Genomic DNA, 15,124 nt, shown 5'->3' with positions numbered 1-15,124 from the left:
TTTCAACATATGACAGTCCCGTGCTGTAAGGCCACAATTCTACCGCTGTACTACTGTGCTGCCCTAAAGGAAACAAGGTGGGGGTTATATGACCAGCATTCACAAATATGGAGAGGGCTATTATTTCCCTTTCTCTACCAGTCTTACTGCTAAAGGAATGATCCCTCTACCTCAATACCAGGACCACAACTTGGCTCATGGCTGAAACTTCAACCCTCTCGCTGACAGCGCAGTTTAACTCAACAATGCTTTCAGGGTGGCATGTTAACTAATGCACAGATACTCCATCCACTTAGGCTTAGAGTACAATGGTTTTGCAAACAGCGAATGGATCAGTGTCTCTATTGCATTGAGTGGGCAACGTTCAATGGGAATTACTGCATCAAGGTTATAGGTTGGTGCAAGGTGGATTAACAGACAATCATTCACACACATCCACTCACAATAAAGGAAGGCTCCATACACGATAGTGTTGACACACTATGAAATGAGAGAGAGCAGACCAGACTTGAAATAAAAGAACAGGCTTCAAAGTACCCAAAGTCAGCATTTCATATTTGTTAAATAAACTCGAACCTATGCATTGAATATTATCCGTTTAGGTTTCTGTTTAGTATTATAGACAATAGAGAATAGGTGCAGGAGTAGGCCATTCGGCCCTTTGAGCCAGCACCACCATTCAATGTGATCATGGCTGATCATTCTCAATCAGTACCCCGTTCCTGCCTTCTCCCCATACCCCCTGACTCCACTATACTTAACAGCTCTATCTAGTTCTCTCTTGAATGCATTCAGAGAATTGGCCTCCACTGCCTTCCGAGGCAGTGAATTCCACAGATTTACAACTCTCCGACTGAAAAAGTTTTTCCTCATCTCCGTTCTAAATGGCCTACCCCTTATTCTCAAACTGTGGCCCCTGGTTCTGGACTCCCCCAACATTGGGAACATGTTTCCTGCCTCTAACGTGTCCAACCCCTTAATAATCTTATATGTTTCGATAAGATTGTCACATTTCAACAAGAATGATCCAGGGAATGATTGGGTTAATGTTTGAAGAACGTTTGAACATTCTGGGTCTTTACATAGAAACATAGAAACATAGAAAATAGGTGCAGGAGTAGGCCATTCGGCCCTTCGAGCCTGCACCGCCATTCAATATGATCATGGCTGATCATCCAACTCAGTATCCTGTACCTGCCTTTTCTCCATACCCCCTGATTACTTTAGCCACAAGGGCCACATCTAACTCCCTCTTAAATATAGCCAATGAACTGGCCTGATGTTTAGAAGGATGAGGGGGGTTCTAATTGAAACCTAACATATAATGAAAGGGCTAGATAGAGTGGATGTGGAGAGGATGTTTCCAGTAGTGGGAGAGTCTAGAACCAAAGGGCACAGACTCAGAACAAAAAGACGCACCTTTACAATGGAGATGAGGAGGAATTTCTTTAGCCAGAGGGTGGTCAATGTATAGAATTCATTGCCACAGACAGCTGTTGAGGCCAATATATTGGGTGCCTCTAAAGTAGAGACTGATGTGTTCTTGATTAGTACGGGTGTCAATGATTACGGGGAGAAGGCAGGAGAATGGGGTTGAGAGGGAAAAATAGATTAGCCATGATAAAATGGCAGAGTAGACTCGATGACTCGATGGGCGGAATGGCCTAATTCTGCTCCTAAGCCTTATGGTCTTAAGGTCTTAAGTACCGAGGTATAGTGAAAGTCTTTTGCATGCTATCCAAACAGATCAGAAATACCATACATTGATACAATTAGTTCAAACTCCAGAATAATAGATAAAGAAAAGAGGAAGATACAGAGTGCAGAATATAGTTCTGAGCATTGCAGCATCAGTTCCAGAGACAGTGTCCAATGTCCACAATGGGGTTGAAGTGAATCGGACAGTACCCTAGCTTATGGAAGGGCGTTCAGAAGCCTGATAACAGAGGGGAAGAAGCTGTTTCTGAGTCTGGCGGTGCAAGCCTTCAAGCTTTTACATCTTCTGTTGGACAGCAGCAGGGAGAAGAAGGAATGATCGGGTTGGGACAAGTCTTTGACTGTGTTAGCTGCTTTTCCAAGGCAGTATTACATGTCGAAATGACACAAAAAGCTGGAGTAACTTACTGCTGTATAGAGACAGCTGGATTCACCCGTTCCTTCTCTCCAAAGATGCTACCTGTCCCGTTGAGTTACTCCAGCTTTCTGAATGAATGAATGAATGAATGAATGAATGAATAAATGAATGAATGAATAAATGAATGAATGAATAAATGAATAAATGAATGAATGAATAAATGAATAAATGAATGAATGAATAAGTTTATTGGCCAAGTATGTGCATATACAAGGAATGCGCCTTGGTGCTCCGCTCACAAATGACAACACAAACATACAGTTAACAATTAAGAATAAAGCGTAACATAGAAACATAGAAACATAGAAAATAGGTGCAGGAGTAGGCCATTCGGCCCTTCGAGCCTGCACCGCCATTCAATATGATCATGGCTGATCATCCAACTCAGTAACCTGTACCTGCCTTCTCTCCATACCCCCTGATCCCTTTAGCCACAAGGGCCACATCTAACTCCCTCTTAAATATAGCCAATGAACTGGCCTCAACTTATTGTTTTGATAACCGGGGGGCCTTCCATCCCCTTGCGGGGGCTGTGCGTGTCGTTTGCCTCGGTAGGGGTCGAGCTGCCTGTCCGTGGGTGCGGGGGGAAGAGAGGGGAAGTTTTGTTGCCTCCATCACAGTGAGGGGGTGTTTGGAGTCACTGTGATGGATGTTTGTGTTGGGGTCGGGTGTCCTGTGTTCTTTTCTTTTTGCTGTATTTTGTGTGACTGCTGAAATTTCGCTCGGTGTTGTGCCGAGTGACAATAAAGTGTTGTTTTGTTATGTTATGTTATCAAAACAATAAGGATACAACATTACGGTCTAAACATGTGGGTGAAAATAGACCAGAGCAAAAAAGAGACTACAGACTTTGGTTATTGAGTAGAACTGCTACTCGTGGAAAAAAGCTGTTTTTATGTCCGGCTGTGGCTGCTTTGACAGTCCGGAGTCACCTTCCAGAGGGAAGTGCTTCAAAGAGTTTGTGGCCAGGGTGAGAGGGGTCAGAGATGATCTTGCCCGCTCGCTTCCTGGCCCTTGCAGTGTACAGTTCGTCAATGGGGGGAAGGTTGCAGCCAACAACCTTCTCAGCTGTGCGAACGATCCGTTTTTGTGTATATCTGCAGTTTAAACCAGCATCTCCAGTTCCGTCCTATATATAATTCAGTTTGGATGTACAGTGTGGAAACAGGCCCTATAGCCCACCGAGTCCACATCAACCATTGATCACCCATTCACACTAGTTCTTTGTTTCTGGGCACTCACATTTCGGAGGACCTAACATGGTCCACTAACACTGCTGCACTGGTCAAGAAGGCACAGCAACGACTGTTCTACCTAAGAACACTGAAGAAGTCTGGTCTACCCCAACAGCTGCTGACGACCTTCTGCCGCTGCACCATAGAGAGCATCCTAACACATGGCATCCCTGTGTGGTACCTCAGCTGCACGGAGGCAGAGAGGAGAGCTCTTCAGCGGGTAGTCCATAGAGCTCAGAGGACCATCGGAACACAGCTACCAGCCTTGGAGGGCATCTACAACACGCGATGCCTCAGAAAAGCCACCAGCATCCACAAAGACTCTTCACACCCCTGCAACAGTCTGTTCGAACTTCTACCATCGGGCAGACGATACGAGGCCTTCTACGCCCGCACCTCCAGACTCAGGAACAGCTTCATCCCCAGGGCCATAGCTGCTATGAACCGGTCCTGCTGAGCCGGATGGTCACATCGCACAGTGAACCGGCACAGATCTACTTGCACTTTATTCTGTTTTAAAACTGTTCTAATTGGTTTCATTGGGTTGTTTAAATTAATACTGACTAGCTAATTGATTTATTGCATCGTATGGGAGGCGCATTCCCAATCTCGTTGTACCCCTGTACAATGACAATAAAGATATATTGTATTGTATTGTACACACTAGGGGCAATTTACAGATCCCATTAACCTACAAACCTGCACGCCATTGGAATGTGGGTGGAAAGCAGAACACCCGGAGAAACCCACATGGCCTCAGTATGAACGTGCAAACATTGCCCAGACAGATTCATTGCCCACTGGCTAAAGAAATTCCTCCTCACTTATTTAGGAACCAAGTACCATTCACCACCGCGGACATCCTAACACATACTGCAGCCAGTTAAACTCTGGGATCCCTTTCCAGAGCACATGCTTGCTACTAATTTAATATGCCCTTGTGAAAATGTGTTGAAAGACTGGAGCGACTAGGCTTGTATACTCTGGAATTTAGAAGGATGAGAGGAGATCTTATTGAAACGTATAAGATTATTAAGGGGTTGGACACGTTAGAGGCAGGAAACATGTTCCCAATGTTGGGGGAGTCCAGAACAAGGGGTCACAGTTTAAGAATAAGGGGTAGGCCATTTAGAACTGAGATGAGAAAAAACTTTTTCAGTCAGAGAGTTGTAAATCTGTGGAATTCTCTGCCTCAGAAGGCAGTGGAGGCCAATTCTCTGAATGCATTCAAGAGAGAGCTAGATAGAGCTCTTAAGGATAGCGGAGTCAGGGGGTGTGGGGAGAAGGCAGGAACGGGGTACTGATTGAGAATGATCAGCCATGATCACATTGAATGGCGGTGCTGGCTCGAAGGGCCGAATGGCCTCCTCCTGCACCTATTGTCTATTGCCTATTGGGAATTAATTATGCTGGATGAATGCACTCTTTTGTTGCGTGTGTGTGTGTGTGTGTGTGCGTGCGTGCGTGCGTGCGTGCGTGCGTGTGTGTGTGTGTGTGTGTGTGTGTGTGTGTGAGACGCAGTTTGTATGGGGAGTTGCTAATTGGAGTTATTTGTGTGAGTGACTGAAATGGGTGGCTGAGAGTATTTAAGTGCGTTTAAAAATTCCCTTGGGAGTTCTGTTGGCAATGGTGTAAAGGAGTCAGCAACTAATATGTGCAAAGCCTGATCACACAGGCAGCAATGGGAATATGATTCTAGTCAGGATTACAGTCTGTAGTCAGGATCGAACGCGGGCCTCTGTGGCGCTGTGAGGCAGCAGCTCTACTGATCCTTCAGTAATCACATCACAAACACACAGTCACCCTCTCATGCAGGTAGAAAGCCATTTGCAATCAGGAGCGCATTAATGCCAGAAGCCAGTCTTTGCAATGGCAGACTGCGGTTTAATTTCATGAAACTCTGAGTTTAATCACATCCAGCTCCCGTGATATAAAGGCAACATGTGGAAAGGGGACTTGGTGTCAGAGCCCCAGAGAGCGCAGCTCAGATCACAGCTAATAAAAATCCACTTCTTTGTGTCAACTTGACGTTTCAATAGAAGCTGCAGGTGTATGAATTTCATTCAGGTGGGATTATTGTGCATTCATAACGCCGCCACCTCAGAGACAGCCTTGGGGATATTGAGAAACCTCGGCACCCTGAGGACACACAGTCAACAGCAGAAATGTTTTTCTACCCAAGTTCTTCTACTTATTTTCTTCCAGCATCTATTTAATGTACAAGCATCCTTTCATAGAGTTATAGAATCTTACAGCGTTGAAACTGGTTCTTCGGCCCAACTTGCCCACACCAGCCTATAGATTTAGATTTAGATTTAGAGATACAGCGCGGAAACAGGCCCTTCGGCCCACCAGGTCCGCGCCGCCCAGCGATCCCCGCACATTAACACTATCCTACACACACTAGGGACAATTTTTACATTCACCAAGCCAATTAACCTACAAACCTGTACGTCTTTGGAGTGTGGGAGGAAACCGAAGATCTCGGAGAAAACCCACGCAGGTCACGGGGAGAACGTACAAACTCCGTACAGACGGCGCCCGTAGTCAGGATCGAACCCGAGTCTCCGGCGCTGCATTCGCTGTAAGGCAGCATCTCTACCGCTGCGCCACCGTGCCGCAACTATACTAGTCCCATCCGCCTGCATTTGGCCCATATCCTTCCAAACCTGTCCTATCCATGCACCTGTCTAATTTCAAGAGTTAGATAGAGCTCTTAAAGATAACGGAGTCAAGGAATATGGGGAGAAGGCAGGAACGGGGTACTGATTGTGGATGATCAGCCATGATCACAATGAATGGCGGTGCTGGCTCGAGGGGCCGAATGGCCTACTCCTGCACCTATTGTCTATTGTTTCTTAAACATTGTGATTTCAATGAAACTTCTTCCATTAGCACCAAAGGGACGACGTTGAGTAAGGTGGGCCTAAAATTGTCGCGCTATCGTGTACCGATTTGGCTGTAGTTCAGGAACAAACAAACAAACAAACAAACAAGAGTTTTAGTATATAGATAGATGTGCAGGGAAAGTTGCTTTTTTTTACAGAGTGTGATGGGTATCTGGAACGCATTGCCAGGGGTAGTAGTGTAGGCAGTTCCGTTTTTTAGATAGGTACTTGGATTTGCAAGTAATGTAGGGATATAGACCAGACCGCACCTGGAGTACTGTGTGCAGTTTTGGTCTCCAAATTTGAGGAAGGATATTCTTGCTATTGAGGGTGTGCAGCGTAGGTTTACCAGGTTAATTCCCGGAATGGCGGGACTATCATATGTTGAAAGACTGGAGCGACTGGGCTTGTATACACTGGAATTTAGAAGGATGAGAGGAGATCTTATCGAAACGTATAAGATTATTAAGGGGTTGGACACGTTAGAGGCAGGAAACATGTTCCCAATGTTGGGGGAGTCCAGAACAAGGGGCCACAGTTTAAGAATAAGGGGTAGGCCATTTAGAACTGAGATGAGGAAAAACCTTTTCAGTCAGAGAGTTGTGAATCTGTGGAATTCTCTGCCTCAGAAGGCAGTGGAGGCCAATTCTCAGAATGCATTCAAGAGAGAGCTAGATAGAGCTCTTAAGGATGGCGGAGTCAGGGGGTTTGGAGAGAAGGCAGGAACGGGGTACTGATTGAGAATGATCAGCCATGATCACATTGAATGGTGGTGCTGGCTCGAAGGGCCGAATGGCCTACTCCTGCACCTATTGTCTATTGTCTATTGTCTATGTGTAGCCAGATGAGATTAGTTTATCTTGGCATTATCTCTAGCAGAGTGATGCAATGCATAAGCATTGAGTTGGGGAGCGGCTAATTTTGTTCTGGCCTTTGCTCACCTCCAGTTTATTCCCTCTCCCTCCCCCCCTCCAAATTCAGTCTGAAGAAGGGTTCCGACCCGAAACGTCACCTTTTCTTTTCCACCAAAGATGTTGCCTGACCCGCTGAGATGGGCAATGTTCATTGAAGGTTAATGATAAATGCCGTGCCGCTGAATGCAAATCTTTTCCCATTTTGGCCCCTGTTGAATATCGGTGTAACACTTCTACCTCTGTCCACAGTCTCTTGTTCCATTATTACTGTAATAAAAAAATAGCATTTATTTTGTAATATTGACATGGGAAAATATTCCAAGGTTTATAATGGGTTAGTTTATTATTAGATTTTTTTTTAGATTTAGATTTAGACTTAGAGATACAGCGCAGAAACAGGCCCTTAGGCCCAGCGATCCCCGCACACTAACACTATCTCACACCCACTAGGGACAATTTCTTACATTTTTGCCCAGCCAATTAACCTACAAACCTGTACGTCTTTGGAGTGTGGGAGGAAACCGAAGATCTCGGAGAAAACCCACGCAGGTCACGGGGAGAACGTACAAACTCCGTAGAGTCCAGCACCCGTAGTCAGGATCGAAACTGAGTCTCCGGCGCTGCATTCACTGTAAGGCAGCAACTCTACCGCTGCGCCATCGTGCCGCCCTAATTATTGTCACGTGTTCTGAGGTACAATTTTTGTTTGTGTGCTATCCTGTCAAAAACCATACATGAATGCCATCAAACCGTCCACAGTGTACAGATAAAGGATAAAGGGTTCAACATTTAGGGCGAGAGATAACATTGAAGTCCAATTAAAGATTGTTCAAAGGCCTCCAATGAGTTAGATGGGAGGTCAGGACCACACTCTAGCTGATGAGAGGACGGTTCAGTTGCCTGATAACAGATGGGAAGAAACTGTTCCTAAATCTGGAGGTGTGCATTTTCAAACGTCTGTACCTCTTGCCTGATGGGAGAGGGGAGAAGAGGGAGTGACTGGGTAGAGAGTGGTCCTTGATTATACTGGCAAGCCTTGCTGAGACGTGAAGTCATGATGGAGTCATTGGAAGGGAGGATGGTTTGTGTCATAGAAACATAGAAACATAGAAAATAGGTGCAGGAGTAGGCCATTCGGCCCTTCGAGCCTGCACCGCCATTCAATATGATCATGGCTGATCATCCAGCTCAGTAGCCTGTACCTGCCTTCTCTCCATACCCCCTGATCCCTTTAGCAAAAAGGGCCACATCTAACTCCCTCTTAAATATAGCCAATGAACTGGCCTCAACTACCTTCTGTGGCAGAGAATTCCACAGACTCGCCACTCTCTGTGTGAAGAAATGTTTTCTCATCTCGGTCCTAAAAGACTTCCCCCTTATCCTTAAGCTGTGACCACTGGTTCTGGACTCCCCCAACATAGGGAACAATCTTCCTGCATCTAGCCTCTCCAACCCCTTAAGAATTTTATATGTTTCTATAAGATCCCCCCTCAGTCTTCTAAATTCCAGCGAGTACAAGCCCAGTCTATCCAGTCTTTCCTCATATGCAAGTCCCGCCATCCCAGGGATTAATCTGGTGAACCTTCTCTGTACTCCCTCTAAGGCAAGAACGTCTTTCCTCAGGTTAGGAGACCAAAACTGCACACAATACTCCAGGTGCGGTCTTACCAAGGCCCTGTACAACTGCAGCAGAACCTCCCTGCTCCTAAACTCAAATCCTCTTGCTATGAATGCCAACATACCATTCGCTTTCTTCACTGCCTGCTGCACCTGCATGCTTGCTTTCAATGACTGGTGCACCATGACACCCAGGTCACGTTGCATCTCCCCTTCTCCCAATCGGTCACCATTCAGGTAATAGTCTGCTTTCCTGTTCTTGCCGCCAAAGTGGATAACCTCACATTTATCCACATTATATTGCATCTGCCATGCATTTGCCCACTCGCCTAATCTATCCAAGTCACTCTGCAGCCTCCTAGCATCCTCCTCGCAGCTAACACTGCCACCCAGCTTCGTGTCATCCGCAAACTTAGAGATGGTGCATTCAATTCCCTCGTCCAAATCATTAATATACACAGTAAATAACTGGGGTCCCAGAACTGAGCCTTGCGGTACCCCACTAGTCACTGCCTGCCATTCCGAAAAGGACCCGTTTATTCCTACTCTTTGCTTCCTGTCCGCCAACCAATTTTCTATCCACCTCAAAACTGAACCCTCAATACCGTGTGCTTTAAGTTTGTACACCAATCTCCTATGTGGGACCTTGTCGAAGGCCTTCTGAAAGTCCAGATATAACACATCGACTGGTTCTCCCTTATCCACTCTACTAGTTACATCCTCGAAAAATTCTATAAGATTCGTCAGACATGATTTGCCTTTGGTAAATCCATGCTGACTTTGTCCGATGATTTCACCACTTTCCAAATGTGATGCTATCACATCTTTAATAACTGACTCTAGCATTTTCCCCACTACCGATGTTAGGCTAACTGGTCTATAATTCCCCGTTTTCTCTCTCCCTCCCTTTTTAAAAAGTGGGGTTACATTAGCTACCCTCCAGTCCTCAGGAACTACTCCAGAATCTAAAGAGTTTTGAAAAATTATCACTAATGCATCCACTATTTCTGAGGCTACTTCCTTAAGCACTCTGGGATGCAGCCTATCTGGCCCTGGGGATTTATCTGCCTTTAATCCATTTAATTTACCTAACACCACTTCCCGACTAACCTGGATTTCCCTCAGTTCCTCCATCTCATTAGACCACCGGTCCCCCGCTATTTCCAGCAGACGGTTTATGTCTTCCTTAGTGAAGACAGAACCAAAGTATTTGTTCAATTGGTCTGCCATCTCCTTGTTCCCTATGATCAATTCACCTGTTTCCGACTGCAAGGGACCTACATTTGCCTTAACTAATCTTTTGCAGTCTGTTTTTATGTTCCTTGCCAGTTTTCCCTCATAATCTATTTTCCCTTTCCTAATTAAGCCCTTTGTCCTCCTCATGTCGAAGATAAGACACAAAAAGCTGGAGTAACTCATGATGCTTTGAGCTATTGATGCTCTAAGCACGCTAAACACTTCTCCTGCAAAGAGTGGGATTACATATCTAGCTCTCTCTTGAATGCATTCAGAGATTTGGCCATAGAGGGAGTACAGAGAAGGTTCACCAGATTGATTCCTGGGATGGCAGGACTTTCATATGAAGAAAGACTGGATAGACTCGGCTTGTACTCGCTGGAATTTAGAAGAATGAGGGGGGATCTTATAGAAACTTACAAAATTCTTAAGGGGTTGGACAGGCTAGATGCAGGAAGATTGTTCCCGATGTTGGGGAAGTCCAGAACAAGGGGTCACCGTTTAAGGATAAGAGGGAAGTCTTTTAGGACCAAGATGAGAAAGTATTTTTTCACACAGAGAGTGGTGAATCTGTGGAATTCTCTGCCACAGAAAGTAGTTGAGGCCAGTTCATTGGCTATATTTAAGAGGGAGTTAGATGTGGCCCTTGTGGCTAAAGGGATCAGGGGGTATGGAGAGAAGGCAGGTACAGCATACTGAGTTGGATGATCAGCCATGATCATATTGAATGGCGGTACAGGCTCGAAGGGCCGAATGGCCTACTCCTGCACCTATTTTCTATGTTTCTATGTAGTCAAGAGCGGAGGCAAAAATGAAGTGAATTGACTTCAGTTGTTGCCAACAGGGTCGTAGCTTGTCGCGGGTTGACGTACGTTGACTTCAGTTGTCGTAGGTTGCCGCCTGTGTGGTCGTAGGTTGTCGTAGATGCGGTCGTAGGTGGACGTCCTAAGTCGCGACGATTGAGTCGCCGGTTGTCGGTAGCTTGTCAACTAGGTGGTAGGTTGTTGTGGCTTGTTGTAGACATTGTCGTGGGGGGGGGGGGGGGGGGGGGGGGTGGGAGTCCAGCCACCGGGTCCTCGGCGACCTGCTATGACTTTTGCAGTCGCCTAAAAAAATCGCCTAAGTGGGTAGACCCTTTGTGTAGGAAATGAGACAATGAAATTTCACATTATAAACTCTTATACAAAGTAATGAGACAATAATCTGATGATCTGGTCTCCCGGTGGCCGAGCACTTCAACTCCCCCTCCCATTCCCAGTCTGACCTTTCTGTCATGGGCCTCCTCCAGTGCCATAGTGAGTACCACTGGAAATTGGAGGAACAGCACCTCATATTTCACTTGGGCAGCTTGCAGCCCAGTGGTATGAACATCGACTTCTCCAACTTTAGATAGTTCCTCTGTCCCTCTCTTCCCCTCCTCCTTCCCAGATCTCCCTCTATCTTCCTGTCTCCACCTATATCCTTCCTTTGTCCCGCCCCCCTGACATCAGTCTGAAGAAGGGTCTCGACCCGAAACGTCGCCCATTCCTTCTCTCCCGAGATGCTGCCTGACCCGCTGAGTTACTCCAGCATTTTGTGAATAAATACCTTCGACTTGTACCAGCATCTGCAGTTATCTTCTTATACAATAATCTGATGATCTGTTTCAGATGTTAACTGCGTGATAACATAAACCACTATTCCAGGTTTTCTCCGCTACATTTCAAGTAGTTCCACGGGACTATTTTATGTACGTGAAAGAGAGGATGGAGGTTTAATTTGACATTTGATCTGATAGCTCACCTCTTATGGAACAATCTAGCAATCCCATGGGGCTATGTATTGTGTCAATGGGGATTCAGTGCTGTAATCCCTGGAGTGGGACTCCAATCTGTGACCTTTTCACTCAGTCAGGTGTGTTATTGAACACTGACAAAAACAAATAAAAAAGTTTTTTAAAAACTGCAGATGCCGGCAGCTTAAAATAAAAACAGAAACGAGTGGTAGGACACATTATCCCAGACAACATCTGTGGAAAGTAGGCAGATTTTTCATTTTTGGCCTGAAAGTGGGGAAATAAGTTGGAGTGGGTGAGAAGGGATGGATAGGTGTTCTCTTCCATTATAGATGAGGCTCTCACTAGGGCCTCCTCTACATCCCGCAGCTCCGCTCTTGCTCCCCCTCCCCCCATTCGTAACAAGGACAGAATCCCCCTCGTTCTCACCTTCCACCCCACCAGCCAGCGTATCCAACAAATCATCCGCCAACATTTCCTACAGCCTACAACAGGACCCCACCTACAACAGGACCCCACTACTGGCCACATCTTCCCATCCCCTCCCCTTTCTGCGTTCCGCAGAGACCGTTCCCTCCGTAACTCCCTGGTCCACTCGTCCCTTCCTACCCAAACCACCCAATCCCCGGGCACTTTCCCCTGCAACCGCAGGAGATGCAACACCTGTCCCTTTACCTCCCCCCCTCAACTCCATCCAAGGACCCAAACAGTCTTTCCAGGTGAGACAGAGGTTCACCTGCACCTCCTCCAACCTCATCTATTGTATCCGCTGCTCTAGATGTCAACTCCTTTACCTCGGCGAAACCAAACGCAGGCTCGGCGATCGTTTCGCTCAACACCTGCGCCTCAGTCCGCCTTAACCAACCTGATCTCCCGGTGGCTGAGCACTTCAACTCCCCCTCCCAGTCTGACCTTTCTGTCATGGGCCTCCTCCAGTGCTATAGTGAGGCCCACCGGAAATTGGAGGAACAGCACCCCATATTTCGCTTGGGCAGCTTGCAGCCCAGCTGTATGAACATTGACTTCTCCAACTTTAGATAGTTCCTGTCCCTCTCTTCCCCTCCCCCTTCCCAGTTCTCCCTCTATCTTCCTGTCTCCACCTGTATCCTTCCTTTGTCCCGCCCCCCTGACATCAGTCTGAAGAAGGGTCTCGACCCGAAACGTCACCCATTCCTTCTCTCCTGAGATGCTGCCTGACCTGCTGAGTTACTCCAGCATTTTGTGAAATAAATACCTGTAGGAACGGATAGGTGTTCGCTCGAATAGGGTGATGTTATTTACAATGCCATGTATGTGGGTATGTAGGTAGTTAGGTTTAAAGAGAAGGAGAGAGAGAGTGAGAGAGAGAGAGAGAGAGCACACAAAGGGATATGTAAAAGCTGTGGAATGCAGGTCAGAGTTGCTCCGGAGAAATGAAACCAAAATGAAAATGCTGGTTTCCAAATTCCAGTTCCAAAAGACATCTTTGCAACAACAGAAGAAAACAAAAGTTTGTGGCGGCTCCCAAGGGTCGGGCCATACCACTACCGACCCCTCGGCATGGGAATGGACCAGTCCAGGGGGGCGGTCCTTTGCTACGTATATAAGGACGAGGTTTTGGGCGCAAAGTCATTCCAGCAGACTTGACCGGTCTGATAACTGTGAAATAAAACCGAACGTCCCGAAATACCCGGCTCCTCGCCTTTATTTCGGGCCTCTTTCGACGCGCCACATTGGTGACCCCGACGTGATCTGAACACGCAGCCACAAGTTACTGTATTCCAGGAAAAGCACGCACTTGTTAAATATGGGATAAGAGAAAGGTCCACCTTTGTTATTATGCACAAGACCATGTGTTACCACAGAAAAAAAAGTAATATAAAGTGTTGTAATAAACATCAAAAATCTCACTTCCCCTTAAACTCTTCTGTGAGTGGGCAGACTTCAAGGCATAAGTGAATAAAGATTCTTTTATTTTTAAATATTTCAATGAAAAATCAGAACTAAACTAAACTGCAAACGGTAAGTATGTACAGGGACTAAAACTGATCAAAAAAGATCAGTCTGAAGAAGGGTCTCGACCCGAAACGTCACCCATTCCTTCGCTCCAGAGATGCTGCCTGACCCGCTGAGTTACTCCAGCAAGCAGTAGAGAAGGCCATCGCCAGATCACAAATGGACGACATCCCCTATCCAGCCAGGAACCCGCAAAGAGTCGGCTAAAGTCCAGGAAAAGCTTCCGCAACGGAGCTGAACCAAATGCTGAAGCCGAAGGTACTAGAGTTGCATTATGGGAAGCGAGACGAGCCAATCTCCCATCAACGACGTCCATGTCCATAAGTGCCCAAGAAGAACTTCCTCCTGGGCCCGAATCAAGCTGGGCTGAACGGAAATGCCTCAACAGACTGAGAGCTGGTACTGGTCGTTGTAAAGCCACTCTCAAGAAGTGGGGTTATATAAACATAGCACAAAAAGTAAGGAAATTTGTGTTTGGTAGATTATTTCTTTGTTGTAACAATGCTTCTTGGCAATAAATCTTATACCGTTGGAAAGCCTGTTTATTTCCCTTTTAAATGGTGCCACATTTGTAAGGAACATGCATTTGTGGGATGAGCAGCAGAGCTGAGTATATGGGTTGCGCCCATGAAAAATTTGCCAAATCTTCTCTGCCAATGCCAAACAGCTTATTCTGCCATTGTTTGGTGTTGTTTGGTGGATTGGATGATTGAAGTCTGAAGAAACAAGACATATTGGCAATTTAACAATTTATTAATTTAATAAACAGGAGCCACAGTAGCGTGTGTAAGAATCATACACAGCCATAACAGCCTGGCACCTCCTCCTCATGCTGGTCACCAGCCTGGTCACACACTGTTGTGGGATGGCATCCCATTCTTGTCAGCACCTGGGGGTACCAGAAGCTCAAAACAAGAGTCAATAGCAACAGCAGAATAAGCTGTTTGGCATTGGCAGAGAAGATTTGGCAAATTTTTCATGGGCGCAACCCATATACTCAGCTCTGCTGCTCATCCCACAAATGCATGTTCCTTACAAATGTGGCACCATTTAAAAGGGAAATAAACAGGCTTTCCAACGGTATAAGATTTATTGCCAAGAAGCATTGTTACAACAAAGAAATAATCTACCAAACACAAATTTCCTTACTTTTTGTGCTATGTTTATATATATAGATACTGAAGACGTCATCTGCACATGTGGCACTGAACCACAAACTATGGAGCACCTATTGAGATGTCCTCTATTGGAGCACCAATGCAAAGCTGAGGACCTCGCAGAGAACAATGATATTGCTAAGAGTTGTGTCCAGTTTTGGCTGAAATACAATA

The sequence above is a fragment of the Rhinoraja longicauda genome, chromosome 37 (assembly GCF_053455715.1).
Source record: "Rhinoraja longicauda isolate Sanriku21f chromosome 37, sRhiLon1.1, whole genome shotgun sequence".
NCBI classification, from domain to species: Eukaryota; Metazoa; Chordata; class Chondrichthyes; order Rajiformes; family Arhynchobatidae; genus Rhinoraja; species Rhinoraja longicauda.
This window is presented reverse-complemented; position numbering follows the sequence as displayed.